The sequence below is a fragment of the Mus caroli genome, chromosome 2 (assembly GCF_900094665.2).
Source record: "Mus caroli chromosome 2, CAROLI_EIJ_v1.1, whole genome shotgun sequence".
NCBI classification, from domain to species: Eukaryota; Metazoa; Chordata; class Mammalia; order Rodentia; family Muridae; genus Mus; species Mus caroli.
In genome coordinates this window covers 16,326,710-16,345,742 of record NC_034571.1, presented here as the reverse complement: position 1 = coordinate 16,345,742, position 19,033 = coordinate 16,326,710, and the positions used below count along the sequence as shown (strand labels likewise).

Genomic DNA, 19,033 nt, shown 5'->3' with positions numbered 1-19,033 from the left:
TAGCACCTGTTGAATTAATTGATTATGCATTTATACATTCCTTCTGCACAAAAAATAAAATAAAATAAAATAGTTAAAAAAAAAAAAAGGCGGGAGAGGCCTAGGGAGGGCGCCCTGGGCCACAGTGGCCTGCCTCCACCGGAGGTGCTGAGCGAGCTCTGTCTGGGCGGGCAGGCGCTGGGATGTCCAGGCCGCCGCAGCCGCAGCAGGAGCTGGGCAGAGCTGTCGTCTCAGAGTGCTGCAGCCGTGGGTCGCGTTCAGCCCATCGACAGTAATGGCCACAGCCTTACCTAGGACCCTTGGGGGAGCTGCAGCTCTATAGAATATTGCAGAAAGCCAACCTGCTTACTTACTTTGATGCCTCTATCCAACAAGGTGGTGATGTTGTCCAGCAACTGTGTGAAGCTGGAGAATAGAAATTTTTGGAAATAATGGCACTCGTGGGCATGGCAAGCAAGCCCTTTCACGTTAGAAGGCTTCAGAAGGCTTTGAGAGACTGGTTTACAAACTCTGGCCTTTTCAATCAGACATTGACTTCCCTTCCTGTCAGTAGCATACCCATCTATAAATTACCAGAGGGATCGCCAACATGACTGGGGATACCCTGCAGTAGTTACTACGAAAGGAGTAACAGCTCACGAGAGCCACATTTAAAAATCCCTAAATGTGCCACCACCACCTGTATGCAGAGCTTGGGTCAGGGCAAGTCAGAGGTGGGAAGGTTAGCACTGCAGAGTGTCAGCGAATCCAGATTCTGGCAAGGACACCATGCCACTGAAAGCGAGCATAGTCTCTCCCCAGCAGACCTGGGCTCCCCGGCCTCTCGAAAGGAAAGCAGTGAAATCCTGGCTGCTGCTGCTGCTGTTGTTGCACTCTCTGTGGCCGAGTGTGTGGAGTGGATAGCCCCCACACTGCCCAAAAGTGACTCGAATGAAGTGAAAGAGCTGCTGAAGAACAGTAAGAAGTTGGCCAAAATGATCCCTCACATCTTTGAGATGAGTGATGAAGACCCACACAGAGGAGATTAGAAAATACAGCGCCATCTATGGGCGATTTGACTCCAAAAGAAAGGATGGTAAACACCTTACATTGCATGACCTTACTGTTAATGAGGCAGCCACTCAGCTGTGTGTGAAGGACAATGCCCTGCTGACAAGAAGAGATGAGCTTTTTGCCCTGGCCAGGCAGGTTTCTAGAGAAGTTACGTACAAGTACACTTACAGGATCACCAGGTTAAAATGTGGCGAAAGAGATGAATTATCTCCAAAGAGAATTAAAATAGAGGATGGAATTCCCGACTTCCAGGACTCTGTGCCAACAGCAGGCCAGAACCAAGAGTGACGAGCCTGAAAGTCTCGGTTCACAGCAGGCTGAAAAAGGGCTGGTGAAGCAGATGGAGATCCTGTGTGTCCAGGCCGGTTATGAGAGGCTGCAGCAAGAGAGGAGACTCACTGGGGGGCTCTACAGGCAGAGCTCAGGCGAAGAGAGCCCTGATGGCGATCTGCCTTCTGATAGCTCTGATGGAGAAGGAGAAAGACCTTTGAATCTCAGAATTCCTAGTGTGCAGAACAGACAGCCCCGTCGTTTTGTGGTGGATGGGGAGCTGATTAGGCTTTACTGCAGTAAGGCGAAGTCCCATTCATCAGAGAGCCTTGGGATTTGAAAAAGCTGTCCTCACTCTTCATTCACCTTGGAAAAGAAAGTTATTAAAACAGAGCCCGAAGACTTAAGATAGCTGAGGTACTCCTACTGTTCTCTGGAAATGGCACCAGATTCAAGGATAATGCGCCATCATAGATTAAGCCTTAATAACCAGTGTTGCCTCATTCAGCTCACAGACCATAGCCAAAGCATAAAAACCCACACAGTAGTCTGTGGACATCAGGACGAAGCAACAACCACAGAAGAGGGAATCAAGAGAGCATTGCAATGTAACAAGCACTGACCACATACCTTCCTGTGTAAGCTGCTTGTGTGGAAAGGCTCAATATTGTAAGCATTCCCTATTTAAGAATGTACAATGTGTCTTTGTAATTTATAGAAAGAAGTCTAGGTGCTGATACCTCGGGGTCTGATAGATGTGGATACCATTCATTTTACTTGAAATTTTGTTGTCTACTTTAAGTGTATTTACCATAAATGTTACTCGTCAGCAATTAGAACTTTTGCAGTCATAGAAAGAAAGCCTGGGCAAGGTAGGTATTGGTAAGGTGGCGGGAGAAAGATAGAAGATACACAATTTACACCAAGGAGAAGACTATGTGTTTAATTAATACTTAATAACATTGATTTTGATTAAAAGGAAATATGTAGCTATCACTAAATAATGTCACTTTCATTGGTTTAACCAGTGCACAAATTAAAAATTGGAGTAACAGTCCCAAGATGAGGTAGGCTATATTTATGGCAGCTGCTCAAGATGTAACAAAGGTTGGACAGAGGACTTGAAATAAATGGGTTATTGTGTAAAAGCCTTGATTTAAACATTGATATTTCAGAATATGTTAAACAAATTAAGGCATAGTAAGATAGCCCTAAATGTGATAAAGATGATGATGTGGGTGAATGGACATGGAATGTGTGTCTTGTTTTCAGTTCTGCTTTAGATCATGCTGTCATAGATATGAGTTCCTAATCTATTATACTGAACTCTGCTGGCCAGATGTTAGGTGAGATGTGTGCACCACCATAGGCTCTAAGTACTGTCACACAGATAGTCACTTTTCAATGTGATCTGTAGAAGAGTTCTACAGTAGAAACACCACTAAACAGCCTTTCTACCATTACAAGGCTTTTTCTTCCTAGATGATTCTATTGGACCATAGCACCTTGCTCACTAAAAAGTATCTTAGGGACCACGTACCTCTGTTTCTACATGAGGTTGATTATTGTGGTCTCACTCTCCACTGTGTGTAGAGATGGTGAGATACCATTTAAATAGAATGTTCCATTTTTAATATCAGTCACAGCACTGGATAGTATCCCTGTACTTTCATGAACCATTTCCTGTGTTCCATAATATATTTTGAGAAATTTTGTGGTTCTTTTTCTTAAAACAACAAAACACACACACACACACACACACACACACACAAACTATGTCTTACAGTTCAAGTTTGTAGATATTAACATGCAAGTTTTAAAAGATGCAGTAGTCTTCCAGCTGATATTTGTCTTTCCTGGACCTAGAACCTACATTTTTAAATCCAGAAGAAAGTCTCCTTAAGTACCATGCTTTTCTGACTTCCAAACTTAGAGATGCACACTACACACCACACACACACACACACACACACACACACACACACACACACATTTTCAGTAGAATACAATATTTATCTTGCGAACACTAATGTATTAAACTTGCTATACATTAAAGCAAGTAATATATATTTTTATTTGAATGGTATATGTATATATAAATTAGATGTTATAACTAGTGGGTTTTTTTTCATTTCATTTAAGATATTTCCACTGAGCAAGGTCAATTGGTTACCTCAATATTACAGCCAATATAACCCAAGGAATCATTTCTCCCTAAATCTGTGTTAGTCTTTATTGCATGTTCTGCATTTTTTGTGATTCTTAAGATTGTTGAAGAGATGAGTGCACTTGCTTCCTGTGGCAGTAAAGGATTTCTCTGCCTCACCTCACAAAAAATACAAAATAAATAATAATAAAAAACCCAAGTGCTTCTTTGTAACTTTTCTTTCAGAGTTGTTGAAATAGAGAAAAATTAATGATTGTCATTTTTTAACCCAATATGATGAATTACTATATTAAACAGGAAGTGGTTGAAATGCAGAGTGACTTAAGTCAGTTGAACATGTAGTTATTGGAATAAAATCATCAGGTATGCAGAAAACCCATGTATAATAATAATAATGAACTTGAGGTGTGTTTCTAAGACAAAGGTCAAAAGCCTAATGTAAAATATGAACAAGGCCATGAAATATTTGGCTAACAACCCCAAAAAGAAAACATGCCAATAAAATTACAAATGCATGGATGATAGGCAATAATCAGAAGTATAATGGAATAAAATATTCCAGACGTAATAAAATAAATGAGATCATAAATTAATAGGTTAACTTCTTCCAAGAAATTTAATGAACAGAAATAAATGTTCAATAGAGGGTCATAAAATTTTAAATCTAAAGAGTTTTTTTTAATGAGTACTAAAACTATCTACTAGAATAGTGGTTACCCAAAGGACAAGAGAGGGCTGAGGACGCACTTCCATGGTGGAGTATATACTGAGTATGCATGGTGCCCTAAATTTCAGTCCTCAGTAAGCCACTCACCAAAGCTGGAGTGAAAGATAACAGTGGAGATGAAAAAAAAGAAAAGGAAATCTTGGCTCAGACTTTATAGGAATACAAGTTAGTATAGTAACTACAGAAAATAGCAAACCAATTCGTCCAGCTCTTCTGGACACACACACACACAATCACACTAAGTGACATCAACACCTCACAAATATGTCATCATGCCCATGTTTACTATAGTGTTGTCTTAGTTGGAATTCTATTGCTGTAAAGAGACACCATGACAATGGCAACTCTTATGAAGGAAAGCATTTAATTGGGGCTGACTTACAGTTGTGAGGTTTAGTCCACTATCATCATGGCAGAAGCATGGCAACCATGCAGGCAGACAGGGTGCTGGAGAGGTAGCTGAGAATTCTACATCTGGATTCACAGGCAGCAGAAACAGACAATGAGCCACTAGGGCAGGCTTAAGTTTCAGAAACCTCAAAGCCCATCCCCCATTGAGACACTTCCTCCAACAATGTCACATTTACTCTAACAAGGTCACACACACGTTTCAACAAGGCTACTCCTCCAAATAGTGCCATTCCCTATTGTCCTTTGGAAGCCATTTTTATTCAAACCACCATAAGTATAGTTCATGATTGTCAAGATATAGACACACCTATATATTTATCAATGGATAAATGGATGAAGAAATACTACCCAGGATAATACAATAAATAAGACAGTCATAGAAGGGAAAATATAATATGGGATCACTACATGTAAGATTTTAATTGCTTTAAGTTATTTTAAATGGTTTTAAATTTAATTCTTTTAAATGTCAAAGATATAGAGATAGAAAATCAAACAATGATTACCAAGGTTGGAGAATGGGAAGGAAATGAGGGATGAGGGCAAAAGGATTTTAAGTAGCAAATATGTAGAAAGGGGATCGAAGATCAAGGCATAAGATTACAGGTAATAATGGTGCATGGTTTTGAAAACTTTTGCTAAAAACAAATGGATTTTTAAAATACAATAAGAGTCGGCTAAGCAAGATGTGTCCACTGCTGCAACAGTGGCAGGAGTGTGGCTGTAAGCAATAGCTGTCTTGATTTGATTTAAGGCTTTTCTTCAGCAGGGATTTCATACCTGGTTCTGTAAATGTGCTCAAAATGTGTGGCTATGCAAGTAACTAGGCCTAGCAATTAGCTGTTGATACTGTTTTGCTAAATGGGCATGTTGGCAAATTGCCCTTGTGTATATTCATGTTTATATCCATGGATATATGATGCTCTCATCCTTGGTCAAAGAAGTTTCTTATCTTAATGGGCAATGATTAATGCCCATTAATATTCCAGAATGTCCAGAGTGTTGTAAATAGTGACCATGCATTGTCAAACTCAGATGGGACACCTATGTCAGCCACTTCACAGCTTAGCAGATACTGAGGAGTGGGAAGAAACCACGCAAGAGCAGGAGGATAGGGAGGGGTGCTGTGAAAGGCTGGCCTCTGGACAAGACATACAGAGTTGTGGCTACCTGCACAAGGCCTGCAAAAGAACAAACCAGCATGCATGTGGAGCTCTTAATGCTGTACCTCTACTGGAGGGCTGTTGACAGTTAATGGCTGCTGAGAGAGGGTCATTTCTTCTCTGGAAGAGGTGTTCATTGCTATGTTGTCCATGCCATGGTGGGTAACCCTATACCAATCCACACATGAGAAAGATTTTCTTTTCTGTTTGCTTGTTTTTGTTTCTTGTTTTGGAGGGGGTGATGTTAGGAGAGAAATGTGTGGGAGAAGTTCTCAGAGAAAGCTGGAGGGAAGGAGTAGGAGAAGGATATGTATGAAAAATTTAAAGAATATATATTAATTAAATATATTAATTATTAAATATGCTAACATATAATATACTAAATAAATATATATTAATTAATACCACACACACATGCACACATGGTTTAAAACTCTACTCTAACATAATCAGAGAGGCCTCTTTGCAGTGAACAGAGATAAACGCAGAAGCACATATCTGCCAAGGTACTGAGCATAAGTGATGGTTGAGAGGTCAAACCAAACAAGACATCCCCACCACCTAAGGCTCAGGGAACTAAGCTGAATCCATTGGTGTATCCTGGGAAGGGGGCATCTGCTGTTTTCAGTTGTGTGCCCCAGAGAAGCCCACTACACTCCAATGAGCTGGTCCTAACTCATGGTCACACAGATGGTCCTGTTAAATTTAACGTGTCACCTGACAAAACAAAGTCAGGAGATTGAGAGAGAGATTTAAAGGGGAAGGTTGGTAGGGGTGTGTGGGAGGTAAAAGATGGTGGGGTGAGAGGAATGAGAAAAATAGACATGTATAAAATTTTCAGAGGATAAATTTAAACAATATAAAAATGTTAGTAGATAGAATAAAATCCTTAATCTTGCCACTGGGGTAAATCATTGACTGTGAAATGGTGTATGTGTTGATTCTTTCTACTACATTATCTATTTTAATATATGTGTATTTTGACATTATTTTATATACTTAAATGAATAAGTAAAATTAAGCAAACTAGTGGAGAAAAAGGTTTTATCTCCTAATACCTTTTCTTCATCAAAGTAAATGACAAGGCACTCCAATGGCGCACATGAAGAAGGATTTCATGATTCAGAGACTTTGTATTTCTAAGTCATTCATGTGCCAAGAAAATATATATTAAATGACCACACCTGAAAAATGTTAATAATATAAAATACAAATAGAAGATTAAAAGGGCTCATAAATATGTACCCAGTAAGGTGTGTGTGTGTGTGTGTGTGTGTGTGTGTGTGTGTAATTCAAGAAATATCAAGAAATTGATAGAGCCTTGAATTCAAAATATAGAGGAACGCCATCAGAAAACAGCTGTTAGTACATGTTGAAACTGCACAGCTGTTTAGAAATGACAAAATAAACCCATTGATCATTGTGAGAAAAATGATATTCTCACAAACAGAAATAATTTTAATTTTTACAATTATAGTAACTAGAAAAGAATGAAAAATGTGCATGTGTTGAAAGAGAGGGAATTTATTTCAAAGCAATTGTAAAATTTCAGATTAAACTATCAGAAGAATGATAAACCCTTGGGAGCAGGGAGGGTAGGAAGGGGGGCCACAGAACAAGGGTTGGGGGGAACAAAAGACTAAATTCTTTTTAAATGCTAATGTAGCACTGGTAGAATTTTAAACACTATCTTTCTTCAATGCATAAGATCTAGTAATTAACATATCAAGTTAGATGCAAGACAAGTATGGAAAAATTATAAAACTCTTTGGGTCCACATTAAAGATTTAAATAAAGAGAAAAATGTCATGCCCGTGGGTCAGAATGCTCAATTTTATAAAGAACCCAGTCGTTCTTACAATGACCTCTGAATTCAAGAGAATTTCATGAAAATCTGAGAAGTGCTTCTTACTTACCGTGGCATGCAGAATCTACAGTGTATATAGAGGATAAATGCTGAGAAATTGATGGGAAAAAACAGAGGGTTCTCCAGGTGACTCATCCACCAGGTGAGGGAGGAGGCGGGCGCAGACACTGAGCACTGCTTGGGTGGCTCCTCTTCAGAGGATGCTGCTGCAGTTGTACAGATGGCAAGGAAAACTGAATCTGTATCCTCATCATCATCACCAACCACATACTACAAAGGATGAGCAAGGTCAGAACCTAAGATCTGGTTTCAGGCAGGAAGAAAATGTTTTAAATGTTGTGTGAAAGAGGTAAGAGGATACATGACTAACACATCTGAGAACCTCGGGGCGGTTTGCTTTGCTTTTTGATTTTTTTTCAAAAGGATATGGAGAGATCTAGTATAGGCGTGAGGGAGAAATTGGAGGGGAAAGACTAGAGGTGGGTTTGATCAAAACACACTGTATACATATATGAAATTCTCAAATGAAAAGTTCTTTCTAAAGGTAGAGAAGTCTAACAAAATATTGTTTAAGAATTAAATGTATATGGTGTTAGGGCTGTAGCTTGGTAGAGGACTTGCTTCATACACATGAGGTTCTTTGCTCAATACCCAGTACTGAACAAAAAGAGAATTAAATGGCTTCAATAAAGCATTAATTGAATGGCAATGGTCAATCCCAAAGAATAATGCTGTCCTTGGAAAGAGCACAGGAGAACACACAGATTAAGTACTGTCTGGGAAAGGTATATATTCTAGTAAAATGAGATTACAATAATGCTGATTTGTTTTCTTGCTTACATGTCTATTTAACATTATTTAAACACTATGTGATGAAATTAGTTAAAACATGTGTATATTTAGTATGATAAGCAATAATCTACTGATTATTATATGTAATCACATATATAATTATATCATATGATAATATGATAAAAGTTTTAGGCATACTATAGACAGATTATTGTCTCACCAACTCACAGAAGAAAATAAAAATGTCAAATAAATAATCTCACAATAATAAGATTGTTGAGCTAGTAGGTTGTTATAAATTAACACATTTAAAAAAAAAACAGTGCAAACTACCATATGGCTAAAAGTGGACCTTAGAGTCCTTATAGTACAACATTATACAGTATAGTATAGTATAGTATAGTATAGTATAGTATAGTATAGTATATATTAAAACCTTATAGTATACCATTAAAGGGTAAATTATCAAAACATTTAAAGTCTAAAAGTCTTCTCACATTTTAATCTTGACATCCAACTTTTAATAATTCTTGTTTTGTAGCTTTTTCAGAACAGTAAAGATGTAACATATATGTTTAGCTCTATAGAACATGCTCAGCAAATCATTCCATAGCTCCTCAAAGCTAAGGTTAGTGCAGAACAGATCTGACTACTGTAAAGAGCATCTTACAATGAAGTAATGTTAAGTTTCTAGCTTCAGCATATGAGAACCTGGCATTCCCCTGCAGGGTATGAAAACAGCTGAGCCTGGAGGACAATTCATAGCTAGTGTTTTTATTAATAAAATGTTAACTATTAAACACCCTCACACAGGGGTCCTGTCAGGGCTGATGGGGATCTTGAGGTGGGACAAGATGCCAAGGCATAAGGCAATGGCATTGTTGATCTTCACCATAAATAGGCCTTGGGCAGTTTAATAGTTTCCTTTTTCTGTTACTATGATAAACTGCATGATCAAAATCAACTTAGGGAGGAGTGAAGGCTTTATTTGGCACACATTTCCGTGTCACTGTTCATCACTGAGGGAAGTTAAGGCAGGAGCTCAGGACAGGATCCAGAGGGCAGTAGAGACATCAGTCAAGACAAGTCCTGACTGTGTGCAGATGTCCCTTAGGGAGACATGTTGAGAACTATGTCAGTTAACTTTCCATTGTGTGAGTGTCATAGAGTGGGCTCATCCAGACTAAATCACTGGGGTCGCCTGTTCTTAGTCTACAGACCTGAGTAGCCCATCACCGCACTGGAGTAGACAACAGTAATTCTGTGCTAAATATTTGTATTTCTAACATATTTAGACAGAAATTGTACAGTAAAACTATGGCAGAAAAGATATAGAATGGTACACCTGTTAGGATGAGGGAGAATGCATGGGGAATGAGGGAATGAGACAGCCCCACACCTGACTGGACTCAGCTGTGGATATCATAAACACCACATGTTCAGGTCACACTGGGGAAATATTTCTTTCCTTAATAAGAAATTTAACCATGACTTATACAACTTTTTAACTTTATAAACTCTTTACATGCTTTGACTCTACAATAATAGCTTAAAACACAAAACATTATACAGATGTTTAAAGATTTTCTTTTTATATAAACGTATTCAGTAAGCTTTCTCCCGTTTTTAAAATTACATATTTTGACCTTTCAAACATTTTTGTTAGAAGCTAAGATACACAAAAGCATTGGCTGTCCATATACATAGTCTAGGGTCATCTAGGAAGATAAATCCTCAATTGAAAATGTACTCCCATAATACTGGCCATTAGTTAAGTTTACGAAATAATTTTTTGATTAATGATTGATGTGTGAGTACCCAGCCTATTGTGGTCACTGTCACTCAACAGCAGGTGGTCCTGGGGTATATAATAAAGGTAGCTGGGAAAGCCATGGAGAACCATTCCTCCATGGTCTCTACTGCCTTCTGGATCCTGCCCTGAGCTCCTGCCTTAACTTCCCTCAGTGATGAATGGAAATGTGTGCCAAATAAAGCCTTCACTCCTCCCTAAGTTGATTTTGATCATGCAGTTTATCATAGTAACAGAAAAAGGAAACTATTAAACTGCCCAAGGCATATTTATGGTGAAGATCAGCAATGCCATTGTCTTATGCCTTGACATCTTGTCCCACCTCAAGATCCCCATCAGCCCTGACAGGACCCCTGCGTGAGGTTGTTTAATAGTTAATATTTTTATTAATAAAAAGCTAACTCTATGTCACAATAAAAATATGACAGTAAAAAAAAAAGAAAAAAATATGACAGTAAATGCCTAAAGCAGTAACACTGTCACGTATTCTCAAGTTCATATACTGTACTATACTTGTAGCATACTGTGTATTTACACACATTACAAATACAAATAATACATTATACTGTGATGTTATGGCAGTTACCGTGTCACCACAATTAGAGGAACTTTTCAGTAGCAGTATGAGTTCAGTAGAAAGATTAGTGGTAAGAAAAAAAAAAAAAAGCCAGGCATGTTATAACCCCAGTACTGCAGAAGCAAAGGTGATCACCACAGATATGAGGCCAGATTTGGATACACAGTGAACTTGAGCTTGGTCGGGACTTTATAGCAAGACGCTATCTCAAGGAAAGGGTGAAGAAAAGAAGAGTCAATGAAGGGAAAAGGGAAGGGAAGAGAGAGGAGTGACAGGCTGAGACACAGAGAAAAGGAGGGCAAGGGTGGCCCAGTGGTTACCAGAGGTTGGGTTTGGGAGAAAGAATGAACCGACAGAGCTCAGAATTTCAGCACAGGGAAAGTACCCATGATAGGGACCTGTTGCTTTTCATTTCTGAGTCCACAGGCCACACAACACAGAGTGGAAGCCAGTAGAAGATACTGGGCTCATAGTGATGATACTGTGTCAATGTGGCTTCATCAACTATGGCAGGTCCACTGGCAGGAGACTGACAGCTGAGAGGCTAGGGATTCGGCCTCACAATGGTGTACCTGGAAAATCACTGTAGCTGCCTCTCCAATTTGCTGTGAGCCTAAAGCCACTAAAATCATAATATACAGTGTTAAAGAAGAAAATGCTTTAAAAAAATGGATGTATATCATAACATCGAATTCTTATAAGGAAGCCTGTGTAAGACAATGGAATGAAATACCTCCAAATCATAATCATGGTTTTGATTGAAGAAAATTATGAGTAATTCTTTTCTTGCCTTTATTTTTTAGGATTTGCATGAACACATTATAATTTTTATAATTTAAGAAAGTATATAAAAATGAAAAAACCAATGCTAAAGTATTAGGAAGGCTGATGAAGAGCCACATACCTATAATCTCAGTATAGGGAGGTGGAATCAGGTGAATCATGAGTTTGGTGCCATCTTGAGCTGTGTCTAGTTTGAATAGGAACAACTCCACATGCTCATATGTTTGAATACTTGGTCCTCAGTTGGTGGAACTGTTTGGGAAGGATGAGGAGGTATGGATTTATTGAACAAGATGTGTCACTGTGGGTAGGTTTTAAGGTTTCAAAAGCCAAGCCACTCCCCATTAGCTTACTCTGCCTCATGCTTGTGGACCAAGATATAAGCTCTCTGTTGCTGCTCTAGTGTCATGCTTGTCAGACTGCTCTCATGTTCCCTACCATGATGGTCATAGACTTACCCTTGGAAGTTGTTTGTCCCAAAGTAAACCTCTTCTACAAGTTGACTTGGTCATGGTGTCTTGTCACAATAGAAAAGTAACTAAGGAAGTCTATGTAGTAAGATCTTATTGCCAAAACAAGCAAACAAAAACTAAAATAAAATATGTGGGTGAGGGACAGTACAGACACGTGATCTCATTGCTTAGGAGGTAGAAGCTGAATGATCAGGAGATCAAGGGCAAGCTTGGCTATACAGTGAGTTTAGACTAGGCCCAAGCCTAGTGTGGTTCTCTCTCTCTGTATCTCTCTGTCTCTCTATCTCTGTCGATGTCTCTAGTCCTGTCTCTCTCTCTCTCTCTCTCTCTCTCTGTGTGTGTGTGTGTGTGTGTGTGTATGTGTGTATCTGTCTGTCTGTCTGTCTTTCCCTCTGTGTATGTTTATGTATGTGTATGTATATATATATATTCAGGGGTGGGTGAATTAGGCTCAATTTTTTCAAATAAATTAATCTCAATCCTACATAAAATTTACTCAGGTTGGTACTGAAGAAGAAAAAACGGTAAATTTAAATCTATTTTGTAGTAAGGGAAATTGGTAGGGAGATTGACAACACAAAGGAGAAATGCTATAGCACCGTGTTTCCCATGCCTTGGGCTCATCTCTTCAGTGGAAAAAGAAAAACCACAAAGATCCAAAGCACAATTTTCAAGTTAAGAAATGAGCAGGGCAGTGCATCTGGGAGGTCTTGGGGCAAAAATGTGAGAATATAGCAAAAAACATTGTATGAGATCTTCAAAAGAGATTGTAACAATTTGAACCTGGTATTGAAGGAAAGGCAACTTTTGAAACAGGAAGATAGACAAGTGGAGAGCTGGTGAAGAGGTAGGTGGAGCTGGGGACTGGGTAGAGAGTTATTTTTGAGGAAACCAATAGCATTCAACTTATAACAGATGTAAACAAATATTTCTAACAGTAAAATTCTGAGTCAAAAGGTCAGTGAATAAAGAAGCCAAATATGCAGGAAAAATACAAGCCATTGATGTAAGCCAAAGAAGCCACCCAAATCACTGATGGACATTAATGATTTTATATCAGTAGATTTTCTTGTTGCTTGGAAGGATGGAAACACATTAGTTCAATTGCTATTTTATTTTTAATTATGCCATCACATAAATCTGATACATGATCATAACCATAAGCATTGGAAATTTCACATGAGGCAACATTTGCCCACATAATCTTCTTTAAATAAAGAGAAATGAACGTATATGATTCAAACATAACCAAATCAGTTCTTCAATGATGTCAAATCACTCAACCCTTACTGCTTACTGTATTAAAGTTGGTACCCCAACCACTAGATTCCCACATCAAGTCTTCTCTTAGAGCAAGCACCAGAACAACTCTGAATGAGGCATGCTGGTTTATTAAATAAGGCAGCTTTCAGTCCAGCTGCATGGAAATGGGTGGGCATCAGTACCAGGGGCCTAAGAGTAGCAAAGTAAAATTCCATGTAAACAGACATGGTTCAGTGGAAGACAGGAGGAAGAAGAGTCCTGGAGAGGAGCAGTCAGCAAGGCCAGCATCTCTGCATAAAGACTTATAATGCATCAGGAATGTGAGGGCCCCAGGAGGCTCCAAGCAGTGGGAGGAATTGGATGAAGAAGTTGTAATTCTCATAGGAGCAAAGTCATGAACTAAATACACAAATCCTCCTAGCTGTGGTGATAGGAAGCAGGTTTTTAATAAACATGGCATATCTCTCTGATACATCAGTCAACTCAATGACAAGCAATTATGTTATAATCTCCTATTAAAGTAATTATAGACATATCACAGAGGAGAATGCAAAAAAGTGCATTAATTTTGAAGTGGAAAATCCATGGCTCAAAGAAATTTCGATGTTCTCTTTTGGAGCTATTTGGGTTCAGCCTCTCAAGTTAGGAGATTCAACCTCCATTCTCCTCCATATTTAGGACTCCATACTTAGACGTAAAACTAGAGAGATCCTGAAGAGATCCAGACTGCAACAAAAATTTGCTCATCTTATCTCCCACTCTTGATAAATCTAATACTATGGTACTAAAAATATCTTGGACAATATTACAAAATGGGAAATGGAGGGTGGGCTGGACAGTTGGCTCAACATTTAAGAGTGGTACTGCTGTGGCAGAGGATGAGTTTAGTTGCCATTACCTGGAACAGATGGTTCTCAACTACCTGTAACTCTAGTTACTGAGTCTCTGACACCGTCTTGTGGCCTCTAAAGACAACTGTACTCATGTGTGCACACCCACCGAGAAACACACATATGTACGTATAGTTAAAAATAAAATCTTTGAGAAGGACAAAGAGAAGACAAGTGGATTATTTGAAAATAAATTCTAATCGCTTCTCGGCCTTTTGGCTAAGATCAAGTGTGAAAGTAAAGTCTAAGAAACATAGAAACTTGTTTGCTCATTCAACACAAGTAAAACATTCCAAAAGGGAAAGTAAAAAGTAATCGAAAGAGAATGGCAAACAGAAATAGCACAGCAAAGTTTAACATTTAAATAATAGGAGGTTTCCATTTTTAAAAATTACATAGAAAATTTCAATTCCTATATAAAATATAACAATCATCAAAGCTTAAGCTTGCCACTCTACTCATTTTGAATTTGCATTTGAATATTTTTTTAAAAGTTAGCAAACTGCAAAACTAGCATATCTAAGAATAAGCATTTCTTAGCAGGGATCTCTTAAAAAAATCAATGTGAAAAATTCAAATTCCGCTGGTTCATAATAGCATTGAAACACATAGGCATATTATACATTATTTTGCATAACTTTAAATATAACTAGAAATGACTCATTCTACACTTGCAGGAAACTTGAGAATGAACCAATAAATGTGCAAAAACAAACGAGAGCAGCGCAGAGTGGAGCAGCCAGCTGCACGCATTAAGACTCAAGATGCTCTTTCTCAGGACACACCAATGTGCCATTACTATTAGGCTGATTTTAATATTTTATATAAATCTCTAATAAGAGAATGTTTTCTCCGTGTTCTCAGAACCCAACAGCTTGCCAGCAGATAATTAAATAATCAGAGAAGCAATGAAAACACTGAAGCAAGAAGCTCAGTAATCACTGGAAAGAGCCATTCACCAAGATGGCAAGAGTAGAAAAAGGGTAGAGAGCCAGGCACATCATCACGGAGCAGAATGACACAGGGCCATTGCAAGGAGAAACAGCTCCAGTGACCTGGGGCGTGGCATGCTTAGGGATAAGCATAGGGGCTGTCATGGTTGTCAGAATGGACCAGTTTTATTTCCAATTGACCCCCCAGTAACAACTTAAGGTTAGCATTGTGATAATTAGAGACTATGTTAAGAACAGCTGTATGAACCATCTTGACCAAGTTGGCTCATGATGCCTGCTTACCTAGTAATATCTTCTGGACTGTACTACAAGCAGGATGAGGATGAGGCCAACACATGTGTTAGGCAGAATTAAGGGAGAAGGGAAAAGTTAGAGTCGAGATCCAGGGTCAGACATTCTGGAATCATTTGTGTTGAATTGTCCTGCTTGGAAGCAATCGGGAACATTGCATGACATGGAAATGAAAACTATTGGAGGGGGGAAAAGCATGACAGACTATACTTGAACACTTTAATGTCTCATCGGTGTTCACACAGACGAGGACTAGAAGGAATACATGTTCAGCCATGGGAACATATGCTTTCAATTTTTTGAGGTACACAGCCACAGTCTTCATTCACCTGAGGTGAGGTGGTTCACAGCTCGGGTCCTGTTGTAGGACCACTTAGAGCAGAGCAGTAGCTGGTGGACATGACCTTCAGTATGGAAGCCAGGGTTCTTAGCATCTGGCCTGAGACTTCAAGATGCCTCAGCAAGTTCAAGAGTCAGCCTCATCCTGAGACTACCTGGATGCCTATATGAGGATGCAGCCAGACTCCTGGAACCCATCTCTAGCTAACAAGATGAAAGGGACCATCTCCCTGGAAGATCCTCAGGCTGATTCATGGCGACTGTTTATTTGGAGTTCTATTGTTCTCAATCCACAGTAAGTCTGATCTCCCCTAAGAAATGAGAATGTCAGATGATGTCCTCATCAGCCTTTGGTAAGAACAACGTGAAGGATATAGACAGAAGCTGAATTGATGGACCAACCCTGTCACTGTCAGTCATGTGCCTAAGTCAGTGGCTCTCAGTCTCCCTAATGCTGTGATCCTTTAATACAGTTCTTTATGTTATGGTGACCTCCAATCATAAAACTATTTTCATTGCCACTTTGTAACTGTAATTTCACTACAGTTATGAGTTGTAATATTAATATAGTTTCCCAAAGGTCTTAGGTGACCCCTGTAAGAGGGTCATTTGACATCCCCCCCAGGGGTCACTACCCACATGGTCAGTGAATAAATAAAATCTTCTAGATGTAAGACTCAGTTCTACAAGCAAAGATATCCAATAAAATAAGTTACTTAATTGACAAAAAAGAAAGAATCAAGGCCAGAACTTGCTCTCATGAATTGGAATATATGGAGTACATTATGTCTTTGTTGAACCTAATTTGGATTTCTTTATTATTGGGGGAGGAGTTACATGCCACAACATGTAGAAGCCGGAGGACAACTTACAGGAGTCACTTCTCTTCTCTCATTATGTGGGAACCAGATGGAACTGGAGACCACTGAATTAAATAAAATAAGGCAAACTGTGAAGACAGTACCACACCGTTTCATTCATGCACGGACTCTAGGGTAAAGGAGATATATGAATAGAGGGGGAGAGTACTGGAGAAGAGGTCAAAGCTAAAGAGCAGGAGCAAAGCACCTTACAGAGATGTGTGTACGTGTCAAAAAAAAAAAAAAAAAAACCTGAATTACTCATATAAAGTCTCTAGGTATACAGAAATTCCATGTGTATTATTTAATGTATAAGGGAAAAATATAAACTTCTTAGAAACTCCTGTTTGCTAATTTATCATATTAATTTCTTTTTTTTTTTTTTGCTCATGTTAATTTCTTCCATTGTCTCCAAAGGCAAAAAATATGATTCCTAAGTGAGGGGAAATTTTCAGAATTTATTTATGTTGAAGATTAACATATGCAGAGAACATATTAAGTTACTTTTATTGGTTTGGATTAATTTATGTATCCAATATGCCAGTCACCAAAAAATATAAACCAAGATTTTGTAATTTATTCATTCACATCTTTATAAGCACTGAAAAGGAATAAACACACATTGGTATGCGTGCACGCATGCGCGCGTGCACACACACACACAGACACACACACACAATGTAACATACAAAATAGTATATTACAAAAGCAATAGCAGACATTAATGTACTATAAACTAAAGAAATGAAGCCTGTTATTTTAATGGTGGCCCTGACTTCAATAAGAAATGGTCTTTTGATTATTGTTCTGGTCAGGTGCTACTCAAAGCTTTCAGTCCATCAAAGCAGCTCTGGGATGCTGACTTACAGTGATACTGGGAGCAGCAAGACCTAGCCTCCCTCCTCTTCAGCCTGATGCTTGCATTTTCTGGGCAGATGCAGTCAGGCTGGGGTGTCAGTGGTAAGTGGAAATTCCCAGAGTCACTTTGGAAATCACACCTGACTTTTCAAGGACACTAGCTCAGGGGAACTGGCTAATTTCCCAGATGTTTTTACAATGTTTGTCTCAGATATCCTATTCTAAAAATTATTTTAATGGGCATTAAAACAGGACTTAAAGACTCCCAGAGCTTCTACAGCATGAGGAGGGCAGACACTCTTACTAATGTTACCAATGCAAATGTATTCTTAGGGTCTTTGATGACTTAAAAAGCTGTCAGTGGAATGCATGCCTTTTCATTTTAATTTTGTCTAAGACAAACCTAAAAGTCACAGATCTTTTTTTTATCCCTTAGGGAACATGACCCACTTCTACATGAATGTTACAGAATAACTCAAAGTTAAAAGTTGTTAATGCGCTCAAACTGGATTTTTGTCCAGAAGACTAGGGAGGGTTTTCCTGACTCGGTACAGACCCTTCTTTGACCACTCTGTACGCTACAGGGCCTTTTATCTTCGTGATGCATGATACATAGGAGCTGGGTATAGTTCATTAGTCAGGCACTTGCTTGCTTTGCTCAAAGCCCTGGGTTCCATCCCCTGGACTTTCCAAAAGTCCACAGCAAAGAAAAGTCATGTAAACTCCTGCTACATCACTTTTGTCTCTGATGAAGGCCTGTGACACAGACTGTTGGTTCTTGTGACCATTCTGGTTCATTCTATCGTCTCCTGGTTCTTATTTGCTATGTATTCAACTTGGACTCAAAAATCCAACTTAAAACTAACATTATTTGTCTTATAAGAAAAAGGGATTTCTTTTTTTGAACTTTATTTTAATTTTAATTTCCAACACACATACAGTAGAGGACTTCTGGGTCTGTGTTCTTTCAGAGATGATGCACCTACCCCTCAAGAAACTGGAGGCCTAAGGGAATTTAGAGGTCAGGTGTGGTGGGGGCTGGGAGCATCAACGGGGAGACGGGGTGGGTGGAGAGGAGGTGTGGGATGTGAAGCAGAGGGAAGGTGGATAGGGTGACTGGGAATGGAATATCAAGTGTAAAAGGAGATTTCTTTATATTCCAATATTCTGATGTTTTATCCTTTGTTTATCTGGGATGTATATCCTTCACTGTTACACTATCATACATTATCATAAAAACACAGTAACCCAGCATTTAATATTTTTAAATAATTTTCCTATATCAAGTAGTAACTTTTCCAAGTTAAATGTTATTTCAAAGTTTAAAATGAAAATACTTGAATCCTTTTCTACCTTAGCCACTCTCCTTCATCCTTCTGTCCTGAAGGGAAATTGATTTGAATTTTTGAGTTGATGAATTGGGCATTTATGTGTGTATTAGTCAGGGTTCTCTAGAGTCACAGAACTTATGGATAGTCTCTATATA

General features: G+C 38.7%; 1 pseudogene; it reads left to right on the top strand.

The window, feature by feature from the left end:
• Window positions 1-274: 274 nt before the first annotated feature.
• Window positions 275-1,735, top strand: LOC110290479 (annotated as a pseudogene).
• Window positions 1,736-19,033: the final 17,298 nt, after the last annotated feature.